Source organism: Pseudorca crassidens, chromosome 11, assembly GCF_039906515.1.
Source record: "Pseudorca crassidens isolate mPseCra1 chromosome 11, mPseCra1.hap1, whole genome shotgun sequence".
NCBI classification, from domain to species: Eukaryota; Metazoa; Chordata; class Mammalia; order Artiodactyla; family Delphinidae; genus Pseudorca; species Pseudorca crassidens.
This window is the reverse complement of record NC_090306.1, coordinates 42,008,524-42,021,501: the sequence shown is the minus strand read 5'-3', so window position 1 is coordinate 42,021,501 and position 12,978 is coordinate 42,008,524.

Here is a 12,978-nt window from a genome sequence, read left to right as displayed (position 1 = left end):
GGGATGCCATCGTGCGGACTGGGCTCTGGAGCCCCGGGATGCTTTGGGTGGTAGAGAGTTCTCCCCATCTAGGGGAGCCAGCAGTGGGGCCGGGAAAAGCCGGGAAGTTGGGGGCAGAGCTTCTGGGCACAAGGTAGGACGCCAGTGGAGCAGGAAAGTGCTGGGCCTGAGGACCAAGGAAGGGACCGTGCTGTTGAGGAATATGGGGTGGTGGCCAGTGCAGAAAGGAGGTTGCCTGGGGTTCAGGGAGCTTTGCAAGGGCAAGGATTATGCCAGCCAGGAAGTCTGGGTGGGCAGACGTGCCTGTGGTTCTCAGCACTCTGCGGCAGGGAGGAGCCACGAGGGAGGGCAGAATTGAACACTTTCTTCAAGGCCTCCCCCATAGGATCCACACCCCTTAGGCACCTCTGCCCTCGAGGCCTCCCCTAGCAAGGAAGACAACACCGGTCTAGATTTATAACTGAAATCCCTGCTTATTAGCTGATCCTTGCCACCCAGCTAACCCTGACCATGGCGAAATTCAGAGTCCCGGACGCTGCTCAGAGGGTATGAGAATGGGAATTTATGCTTGTTAATATTATTTTACATTTATGCTGAACATGAAACTTTCCAAAGCATTTTTTCTTATTATGAAACATAACATACGTATGTTAAATATATATACAGTTTAATAAATAATTATAAATTAAACATCCATGTTTCCATAGCCCAGGTCAAAAATTAGAGTACTGCCAGCACCTCAGAGGTCCCTGTGTCCTTCCCTGATCACAGCCCTATCCCTCTGCCCTGGAGGGAACCAGGATCCTGACATCTGTGATCGCCATTTCCTTGTTTGTCTTCCAAAGCGTTTAGTCTCTTAGATATTATCTTCTTTGAGTTTCACAATAACCTTATTATTCCCATTTTACAGATGAGAAAACTGAGGCTCAGAAGGTTTTAACAACTAGCCCAGGGTCACCCAACAAGTAAGCGGCAGAACCAGGGTCATACTTGGACTGGCTGATGCCCAGGTGGTTTCTTAGTCAAACCAGAATCCAAAAGAAACCCTGGAACAACCCCGGTTTGGGAGATGGGTGCCCCAGTGCCCCAGTGCCCCAGAGAAGGGGGAGGCCACATTCACGGCCAGGCCACAGGCTCCCCTCCCGCATTTGTTGACTCTCCTGACTGCCCAGGGTCCTGCTGTGTGAGTACCTGGCAGGAAATGACGGAGGCCCAGGGGAGAGCATTTGGAGGTTGGGGAAGCAAGAGTAGCTGGGGCCTGATCTGGGATGGGATCGATGCCCAGAGGGAGCTTCGGGCCCTGCCAGGCACATGCCAGGGGAACCCTGCACTGTGGGGTTGTGCCTGAGCCAGGTGTGCGCCCACGTTTCTGCCAGATTTACCAGGTGTGCCCTCCTTGGTGGGCCAGATGTGCTTGGTGTGAGCACGTGTGTATGTGCGTGTGCGTCGGGTGTGTGTGTGCGTGCGTGCACCTGGCATGTCTGTGTGTGTGCCCAGCTCTGTCTACACGCTTGGGCTGCTCTGAATCATCTCCCCCACCCTCATCATTTTCCTTTGCATTTCAAAATTATACATGCGTAGTACAAAAACTTCTAATACAAAAGTCTCTCCTTTTACTCTAATTCTAATCCAAATGGCCCCAGGCATACGTTAGCACATTTATCCTTCTTTCTAAGCACATTAAAATATGTAGTTATTTAGGTACGCATATCCAAATGCAGTGGTTTGAGGTTTAGGTATTTTTAAGAAAATTGTATCAGAATCTTCTTATCGTTTTTCCACTTACTATACTTTGGTCATCCTTCCTGTCAGGATGCATGGAGGTACCTGACTTTTTAAAAAAGTTGAAGGGTACTCCATTCAATAGATGTACCATCGTGTGTTTTAACTGGGTGGACCCCTCCGCGTCGCAGATCCCCCAGAAGCTGAGATAGTCGGGTACGACGTGGGGTGGAGGACACCGAGACTGGCCTCACTGTGGGGGAAGGCCAGGCCCAGCTGCCCTTTGACTTCCTGCAGACGGATTCCCCTCAACGCCCTCCCCCGCCTGAAGCCCACGCCTCCTGTCCTCTGTCCTTTGTCCCCTCCCCCTTCTCTCTCTGCCCAGTGCTGCAGGTTTGGGGGGCTGCTGGGTGAGCTCCTGGCCTCCAAGACCGTCTGATCTCAGAGAGCTGGGCTCGGGGGACCCCAGAGTTCAGGACACTGCACGGACACTGCAAGGGCAGTGAGCTCGCCTCCTGCCGAGGCAGCCCCAGGAGAGGGTGCCATGATGATGTGGAGGCTGGCACTGCCCCAGGCCCGGATGGCAGCTTCCTGCTTCCCACAGGGCACGGGTGATGGGCGCTGCGCCAGGCAGGCTCGGTGCCCCCGCCCCTGCACAAGTGTCATGGAAAATCCGAAGCCTTGATCTTCGTTCTTGATCGCTCCTCCGGACTTTTACAACTGGAAACTTGCAGCCTCTTTGTTCCCATCAGCTTGGGAGGGAGGTGTTGGGAGGGGAGCGGGAAGTGGCTGAGTCAGCAGCTGTGGTTTCAGAGCCTGGTGCGTCCAAGGACCAGGCACGGCCCCCTTCTCTCTCTTACCCACACTCATAGTTTTCCTATAAACAGAGGGCACTTCTGTGCCAGGAGGAGTGAGAATGGGCACGGCCTCTGGGTATCTTCCTGGGCAAACTGTCTCCCCTCGCCCAGGGCCGGTCCCCCAGGGGTCCAGGCACTGGGTCCCTTGCTGCCAACACCTCTACTTCTCTAATGTCCTGGTGGTACGTGGTCCCCAGCCGTGCTCATTCCTCGGGCAGGCCCAGTGTGTCTGTTTATACCGCGGGATCCAGTGAGGAGTTTACGGTAAGGAAACCACTAGGGGAGTTACTTCCCTCCCCTGCGCCTTGCCCAGCTCCTTTGGGCCTCTCCCCCCGCTTTTCCCACATGGCCAGAGTTCATGGAAACTTCTCAGGTCAGTGATTCTCACCTTCCTTTCCTCCTCGGGAGAGAGGGGCCCAACCCCCCCCCCCCCCCAACTCTGGAGCCTGGTACCTTCCTTCCCTCAAAGTCCTGCTTTCCTCGGCGATGGCATGCCATGGGGAGGAGGGGCAGGCGTGGGGCTGGACCCAGGGCAGAGCCTCAACCCCATGGCCTCACCCGCATCTTCCGGCACCATCTGCTGGATGAGAAGATGTGTCTCTTGCTTCCTGTGATCTTAGAGGTGAGCCTGGGAAGCAGGAGGTGAAGCAGAGAGAGACTGGGGCGCCTTTGCCCCAAAGTGAGGGAGGACAAAGGTGCTGAAACAAAAAGGGAGAAGGACCCCAAACCAGCCCACCACTCAATCAATTCATAGATGCTGTTAGATCGGCATCCCCTCTGAGGAGCCTATAATGTGCTGTGTGGTAGGGGTGGGGGGAGATCTGAGGGAGGCTGAGGGAGGCTCGAGGCGCTTCCTGAAGTGGAGTGGGACTCCACCCCTCCCTGACCACAGGCAGTTGGGGCTGCTCTGGCTGAGGCTCGGTGGGGCTCTGCCCTGCTTGTCTGTCTGTCCGGGTGGTGTCCTCATCTGGGGTCCAGAGCAGGCGGTGCTGTGCGTGGGGCAAGAGGGGACCGAGCCCGCCGGCCTCGGCACTGGTGCGTGGGCGTCACCTGAGGATGCTCTGTCTGCGGGAACCATCGCTCCTGGCCGGGCCAGAGCAAGAAAGAAGAGCGGCGCTCGCCCCTGCAGGCCAGGGAGGGGTGCCAGGGGCTGAGGGACCGCAGACCAGGCCTCTCCGCCCCCCACATCCGATCTGCCTCACTGCCCAAGCGGCACAGATTATTTTTGCTCCTTCAGACTCTGCCAGGGCCTTTGCCCCATCTCCAGGAGTTACTCAGTTACCAGCATCGGTTTTCTATTTCCAGAGCAAGGCAGGCCCTCCCCTCCTGGCTTCCTTCACCCAGGCCCTGGCATTTCCTCTGCATCCAGCCCTGGGAGGGGTCCAAGGGCAGGGGATTCCTCATCTCCATTGGAAGAGGAAGGGGCATCTGAGGGAGGACCAACCCCCTTCCCCTTCACACCTTCTCTCTCCGGCTTCCTCCTGGAATGTTTCCATCCGTACAGGGATGGGTCTTCTAAAAATCCCTCTACCACACCCACACCAGGGGCGGTGGGGGGGGGGGGGTGTGCATGACACTCGCTGCTTCTACTTCCTCCCCGGCCGTCCCCGCTTCACTCCACCCCAGCCTGGCTTCTGCCCCACCACCATTCATATTAAATTCACCAAACTCTTGCCTCAGGTGTCCCCTCTCTCAGCAGCTTTAACTCACCCTGAAGCCCTCCCTTCTCCAGGCTTCCCCACATGGTGCTGTCCTGGTTTTCTTCCTGCTTCGCTGGTGGCTTCAAGGAGATTCTAGTGCCAGTGCCCTTGGACTTGGTCTTGGGCTCTTCTCTCCATGCCTCCACGGCTGTAGACACCACACACATGGTGGCAAGTCCACATTTCTAACTGGCCCCTTCCTCCTCTTTGAGGTCCGATTTTCAGAGGCAGGTGCCACGTGGCATTTCTACTTGAGGTCTCCGGACGTTTTGAAATTCGCCTGTCCTGACAAGAACTCTTGATTCTCACTGCTACCTACCCCACCAGGCTTGCCTATATCACCTCCACCTTCCTAGTTGCTAAAGACTGTGGTCCCTGATTCCTCCTCACATTCCGCATCCATTACATCATCAGGTCCAGCAAACTCTGCCCCTAAAGCGTACATCTAATCCACCACTTCTCTCAATTGTCACAACCTCCCCAGCTTTTTCTAAATTACCCTCCTCTCCGTACCTGGAATCTATGGTGGCCTCATGACTGGTCTCCCTGCTCCCAGCTTGAGGTTCCTCCATTTCAATCTCCGTGAAGCATAAGAATCATCATTCAGACCATAGCAGACTTTCCCCACAGCCTTTCCTTTCAGCCTGCCCGTGTTTGTGTGTGTGTACGTGTGTTCAGAACGTTACTGCGGCCTCTCAGGCAGGCCCTGAGTGATTCTGGACTTTTCTCATATCCCTAGCTTCATCTTCTGCCCTCCTTACTGGCCGGGCACTCGGCTCTTTCAGTTCCTAATGGTCAAAGTTCTTTTCCTGCCTCAGGACCAAGAACTTCCACTCCCCCCGCCACCTGCTCCCCACTCCCCCAGCAGCTGGCCCCATCCTCATCCTTTAGGTTGGCCTGAGTGTCATGTCCTCAGAAAGGCTTTCTGCACTGTCCTGTCTACACTAGCCCTCCCAGGTCTCAGCTGTCAGAGCCAGGTCGGTCTGTGGGGCTGGAGGAGGGGAGGGGAGGGGAAGTCTCCCCGGGACAATGCTCCCTGCAAGAAGGAACAGAGCACAAACTTCCAGCGGCCTCTTTACACCCAGGCCCAGGGGTTCTGCCTAGACGCAGGATGGAACAGGGCGTCAGCACGTGTTCAGGGGTGTCCTGGTCTCACCAGCCTCTCCCAGTGACATTAAACATATTGTGTAGTGACCTCAATTCCCCAGAGGCTTCCAAGGCCTGGGGAATACAAGCAGAGTGGAGAAGGGGCTGGCGAAATGCTTGTGCCACCCTGACCCCCTCCCATCCCAAGGGTCTCCGATCCTTCCAACTCTGGGGCTGCAGGCAAGCTCACATCCCTTTGCTTGGAAACCCCAGATCTCATAGCCTTTCAGATCAGGTTGGGCTCCAAGAGGGCATCCTTGCCCTCCTCTTCCCTCCAGGAAGGCCAGGCTCCTGTGGCATCAGAGATACATGGGAAGGAAAGGCTGCACAGCCTATCCTGTTCACCCTTCCCAGGGTCTTCCATGCCTAAGGAGTAGAAACTCCTTCCCATTTTTGTCCCTCCCACTGGCATTTGTGGCAAGTTACAGGTAGTCCAGGTCTCTGAGAACCAAGATGACCTTGTTTCAGCTAATTCTTTTTCTGTCTTTCCAATTCCCCATGGCTCTATCTATTTTCCTTTGTGTCTCTGTGTTGCTTCCCAATTAATTAATAATTTTCAAGGAGATGTAGCTTGGGTGTGGGGAATCCCCTCCTTGTGTCCTCACGGGACTGACACGTACGATTTCCCAGCATCGGGTCCAACACCTAATGAATGAGTCCAGAGACACACTTTACACATTTTCCTATTTACATATGGTCTGATTCCTAGGGCTGCTTCCCACATGTGCAAATACACACATAGTCACACATACGCACACTTACGCGTACACATTCTCTCAGCCATGCTTGCACGTACATTCACACACATACGCTAGCACATGGTTGCCATCCATCTATCTATCCTATAACAGGAGGCGTTGGTGTGTCAGGAAAGGGCCCACTGTCACTGACACCTGTGGGAGAATTCATCCTTGGGCCCTCTGTTGAACAAACATCATGATGGGCCATTTGAGTCCTGGAAGGCAGTCCTCCTCGAATGGGATAGGCTTGGACTGAGACAAAGAGAGAATCAACAGGAATTTGTGGGTGAGGGCTGTTTAGCTTAGAAGGCACTTGGATGAGGAAGGAGCCACAACATGGTAGGAAGCTTGAGCCCAAGTAGAAGACAATTCCCCATGACAGGAATGTGGGGGAAAGGAACAGCTGGAAGACTTTTAAGGACAAAGTTCTAGTAGTCAACATTAGGAGATATTCTGTTATGTGGCAGAGAACAGCCCCTCTGTTCCTTCCACATCCACAGGGAAAGTTGGCTGCATCCACTGACTTTGGTGAGTGATGTTTGGGAGAAATCAAGGAAAATGGACTGAATTAGATGCTTGAATCCATGCAGGTGGAGAGTGGAAATGTCCACAGGAGGCAAGATATAAAAGAGAAAATCCCACAGAAGCATGAACTTAGAGCCAGAAGTGACTGGGGTGGCCAGGGTGGGGTGGGGGGACATTGGGCCAGCCCCCTTCCCATCCCAAACATTCCTAGAGATATTGGGAGGGACCCTGGATTTCCCACCATCTGCGGGATGAATGTTTGAGTTGATATCTCATCTCAAAGAACAAATGACCCAAGTTGAGTCCCATGGAAATGCACATATTAAAACGTGTGTGTTCACACTCACATAAGAGTTTCTTTCCCCTTGATAGAGCGTGAATGAGGCAGTGATTTGGCAAGTACCAGGTTAACTCTATAAATGAAGACAGCCAAACCAGAATATTTAGGTTCAAAAAGCTACTACTGGCCTGAATGATCTGGTTTGGCCTTCTTGACTTAGCAAATTAACCAGAAAATTGCCAAAGCCCTGCACTTGTGCTGGACAGACACAGTTTTAGCGTGGCCTGTATCCTTATAGATACATAGATATCTCTCCACACACGATTATTAAGTAGATCTCTCCACGTTATTACAACTAATTTATATTTGCAACCAACTCGATGATTGTCCCAGATTGGTCCAGAACCAATCTTTCGTAGAGGGCTGGATTTCTACAGCTGCCTAGCATGTGACTGAACCATGGGTATAAAACACTGAAAAAGTAGGACACGCTAAACAAAGAAAAGGCCATGATGGATTGCTTCTGTTCTTGTTATTGTTTTCATTCTCTATTAATGTGTGTCAGAAAATGAGATGACATTTACTGTTAGCCTAAATTGCACATAATTGGCAAAGAAAGCCTGCTTTTATAACAGAACCCCAAATCAAAGCACCGAATAGGAAAGTTCTTAAAGAAATAGGAAGAGGACAGGTATAACGGAAGCCTTTTGAGTCAAAAGAGAGATTTGCATTTTCACCTTAGTTTTGCCAGGGACTTGTTTTGAAAACTTGTCAGTGTCACCATCTGTACCATGATGGAGTAGGTGCTTTTGAGAAGTCCCTTCCAGCTCTACAATACTGAGACTCCCCAAGAACATCTAACTCATGTGGGTCATCAGGTGTTTGTGAGAATGGTCTGATATGGTGGACATAGTAGGCCTCAAATGTTAACGTGAGTATTAAAATGTGAATCACGTAAGGATCTTGTTAAAATGCTGATTCTGATTCACTAAGTCTGGGTTTGAAATTTCTTATTTCTAGTAAGCTCCCGGGGTAGGCCTATGCTTCTGGTTCGAGGACCACACTTTGAGAAGCAAAGGCACTAAACCTCCTGGGTCTGACGTGAGAAGTCCCAGGTCTGTCCCCAGTTTCTTATCTTTGCTGAGCCTCAGTTTCCTCTTTTGCAAAGTAAAAACAGTCTTAAATACATACTCCCAGAGTCTGTCGTGAGGCTCATAGGAGAGAACGTATTTTCGATAGAGTGTCTCACAAATGCTCGTTATTATTGTTTTGGGGTGGCAGAGCTTCACCTTCAAAGACTCCCGAGTGCTGCTGTCATGGCGGGTGGACCGATGGAGTGATAGCAGCCAGCATCCCTGCATCCTCGCATCGGTTCCACAGCGCGCTCACGTGAAGCCTCTTCCCTGGAAGCTGTTATTTGCAGAGCCAGATGCTCTGTGTTTCTCCCTCTTCCCCCCGATTGCTGGTCTGCTTGTTCTCCTGGCCCGTGACCCAGAGAGGCCACATGGCTTCCAGCTGTGCTGGGGCATCCGGAACACATTCCTCCTCCCCTCCACCCTTCCACCCGTCCTCCCCACGCCCCCTCTCGTGAACTCTCCCTTTAGCTCGCTATGTGCTCAGGGCTGGCCCAGGCAGAAGTCTGCACTATGCGGTTTTAACTCCCTGGTTCTCCCTCAGGCAGCCAGTGCCCTCATGTCCTCATGCCTTCAGCTCACTCCACCCAACCCACCCCATCAAATCCTCACGTTGGGAAAGCACCTGATTCTCGAATTCAGGGTTAGCAATGGCTGATAACACTTAGGGTGACCTCTCCTTAGAGGACAAAGCCAGGATGCGGTTACAACCACAAGGGAACAGTTCAGGCCTCAGTGCCTGGAAAGGGTGTCTTTGGAAGGGGTCAGGAGGCCTCTCTACTACCTCTGAAATCCTAGACTTCGGTGTCCTGCATCTGTCAGCCTTGCAGTGTTCCATTTTCAGCCAGAAACATTCCAACCTTGTGGTATTCTTGATCTTACTCCTGACCCGCATGGGTGTCTGTGAAAGCTGAGACCACCTCCTTTGATTTCATAGACTGATGTGAAAACCTGGCAGGTCCAGGCTTCTTCACCACATAGAAGCTTTGACACAGATGTCATGATGAACCAGGGGTTTCCAACCTGCTTCCCCCTCGACAGCCTTGTTAGTCGGTGGTCACGTGTGGGACAAAATCTCCTCCAGGTGCCCTGGGTGATGAATACGAACCCCCGCATCCCTGCCCCAGGTATACCTCTACCCTTTTCACTCTTATTCAGACCCGTCTCATGCAAGTACGGAAGAAGAATATTATTATAAGGTAACTTTAATTTACTCTGATTATTATTTAAGTATGGGGTTTCTAAACTTTGGTGCTTTATTTAACAGCAAGAACAAATAGTGACCTCGGATGGCTGTCCATGGACTCTGTTTGCTCCAATATTGGGGCCACGGACTGCCTGCTCAAGAAGACGATTTGATTTTATGTAACAAACTCACTGAATATCTATTTTGTGCCAGGCTGCCAGCCTTTGAAGATACAAAGATAAATAAGACATGGGCACTGCGTAGCCAGCTGGAGAGGGGAGGGAGAGCTGTCTCCCCTAAGGACGTGCTATTCTTTCAGGCTTTTGTCGTATCTACACCGCCTCTGGTTGCCATTAGGCTGTTTCTGCCACCTCTTTTTTTCTTTTTTCTTCCTAAATGAATCTTGCTATTTTCTTTTCTTTAAGTGTGTCAAGTTCAGTAATCTTCTCAGAAACCAGCTTTTGAGTTTGTCCATTATTGTCTGTCTCTGGATTTCTTAATTTTGCTTTTATTTTTATGTTTCTACTTTCTTTGAATATTCTCTTGATTTGTTAAATTGAATGTGTAACTGATTAACATTCAGCCTTTTTTTATTATCAATATATTTTAAACTATACATTTTCCAATAGAGTGTTTTCACGGCACCCACAAATTTTGAGGCGTACTGTTTTTATTATTTAGTTATACTTTTCATAGCTGTATTTTTTTTTCTTTGGCCTATAAATGATTTCTGAGAGCATTTGAAGTTTGCCAAATAAAAATCTTGTTTGTATTTTTGAAATCGAATTTTTGTTTTACTTCATTGTGGTCACAGAATATGTAAAAAAAAATGTTTTTGGTCTTTTTTTGAGACTCGGTTTATGGCCTACTTTTGTGAATATTCTGCAAGTGTTCTTGACAAGAATGTATATTCTCCAGTTTCGGGGTGCAAGATCTTACACGTGGCCTTCGGATGCAGACAATAATAAGTTCTATTGTAACAATTCACGGTTTATGTTCTTATTCAACTTTTTTACTTCTTAAGACTTGAGTTTCTGCGAAAGCTAAATGGAAATCTCCCACTCTAATTGTGGATGTGTTCATTTGATTCTCTTTATCCCTACAATGCTTGTATATTTTTCTTGCTTTAAAGTCTCTTTGATAATAATTATTAATATTATTATGGCTGTTATTAATATTGCTCTATCAACTTTTTCTATCATTTCACTTTCAACATTTTTGTGTTATTATGAATCACGAATAAAATATAGATTGACTCAAAAATCCAATCTGAGAGTCTCTGTCCTTTAGCAGGTACGTTATATCTATAAGCATTATTATACACATTTACTTTTTTGGATCCCTGGGTTTTAAACAGGAGGTATCTAGACGAATTGAGGATGACATGGCTATTCCCAGGAAAATGAATGTGAATTTTTCTCTCACAATTCTCCTGAGCCCTGGTCCTGGGAGTTACCTCATCCCGTACTTATTTTATCTTTATCATCCATTTAAGGTGCAGTCCCTTTCACTGCCGCCTGCATCTATAAGCCCTGGATCTGTCTGTGTACCTCTGTCCCCACTGCTTGGCTCCCACAACCCACAGGAGGGCGTTTTACTTTGGTGGTCCATTTCCTTCAGCACATATGAGGGATGCATGAATGGGCTGACGCAGTTCTGCACGGTGAGTCTCACTGGCATCTACAAGTCTGAGACAAACCCTCTGCTTTCCCAGGCTCTGTCCACCTGGATCTTCCTCTCTCCTCCCCTCCCACAGTGTCACTGTGCTTTCTCCTATCTCATAGGTCCCTTCATAAACCTCCCTCCTTGCGTGCACAGGGGCGCACGTGCGTGTACACACACACACACACACACACACACACACACCCTCAGATTCCTCTGCTGACTCCAGTGTAGACTGGCTAAGGAGAATTTTTCTCTGTTGAGTGTCAGTGTCAGGAATGTCTCTGCATTTCTTTGAAGTCAGCAAAACAGATATTTTTGTTTGGGGAGGGGAAGTACAGGTAGGGACAGTGATCTACTGACCAAATGGTGTTGGTGGGGGAGACATAAGAAGCACTAATGTTTACTCAGTTGTGGGTCCCACAAGAGGGTTGGGCTTGGAGTGTCCAGGCTCTCTCCCCACCCAACCTGAGGTCAGACCTCAAGCTGAGCTTGAGTTGGGGGGTTGGCGTTGTTCCTGAAAGTCCCACCCTCGAGGCTTAGGGGCTGGGGACTGGAGGCTGCCTGAGAGTCTGTGGTCTGGGGAAGCCCTGCAAGGTAGACGGCAAGGGCCCTGAAGTGCGTGCAGCACATCAGGAATCTGTGGGACGTGATGTGGGCAAGTCAGAGGAGGCCCCAAGAGACCTGTGAGCAAAAGGTCACCTAAACTTTCACAACCCACAGTACCTTCTGCCCAGAAGGGGGGCTGTCTTAGGGCCTGATCAGTTGCCAGGTGATTCGCAGGGACACAGGGAGACAGGGGTGGCAGATCCTGGGGGTGGGTGTATTGAAGGGGACGTTATATAAGTATCATCAGGGTCACGGCTACCATCTAACCTTCGCTGAACTGGCAGGATCTGAAGACCAGCTCATCAGAGACCCTACAGGGGGCGGGGGCAGGCGGTGAATTCCATTGTTTGAAAGGCTTCCTGCTGGAAGGAAACAATGGAAGGGGCCAGGTTTTCTTGGTAACAAGAGGGTTCTCAGAAACTATAACCTGTGTTAGGGACCAAGCAACCCCATTAAAAATGTATGTTCACACCAATCAATGACCCAAAATGATACAAGTCCTAAACAATGTGCTATGGTCAATCATCCGAGTTTTCAGTACTCAAGGATGGGATAAAAGGGAGCAACCTTGTGGGTGGACACACCTCTATGACATATTCTTCTGATTAAGCTGAGAGATCAAAGCTTCCACCTGTGCTGAACCCCAGCAAGCTCCTTGGCCCTCTCATCGACCCCAGGAATGGGGACATTTTCTCACTTGGGTCGTCCCCAAGCACACCCAGATATCACCAAGCCACCTGGCATCAGCTGGTCAAGACTGACTTGGATGGACAGATCTAGATAAGGATGGCACTCTAGGCCCAGAAGCAGGGTAGCAAGAACACAGCCCACGGCATAGGGTATGTGTCTCAGGCAGCTCAGCACAAACCCAAATCTTTCCACGGACTCTGTGCAGGCCCCTGTGTCACCTACTTGCTCGGCTGAGACAGACTCAAGGTTTGTCTGCAGGCTCTTGGAAGTGCTCTCTGCCCCCCTTGACTTGCCTTGGGCCCTGATTCCTGTGGTGCGGATGGAGAGAGGAGTCGTCGGGAGCGGAGGGGACACGGAATTCCTGGAGAGCACCCAGATGTCAGCCCCACTCAGAGGAGGAAAACAGCTCTGGAAGAAAGTATCTCAGCGGCGGGTGTACGGGTGGGTCCCTCCGGCACATGCAGCGAGAGTAATTGGTCACATTACTGATTACCGCCATGGCACGTGAGGTGTGTAATTGGGCTAGGGTGTGTGTGTGTGTGTGGTGTTGTGTGTGTCTGTGTATGTGTGGTGTTGTGTATCTGTGTATGTGTGTGTGTATGTGTGTGTGTGGTGTTGTGTGTGTGTATGTGTGTGTGTGTGTGTATGTGGTGTGTGTGGTGTTGTGTGTGTGTATGTGTGTGTATGTGTGTATGTGTGTGTATGTGTGTGTATGTGTGTGTGTGTGA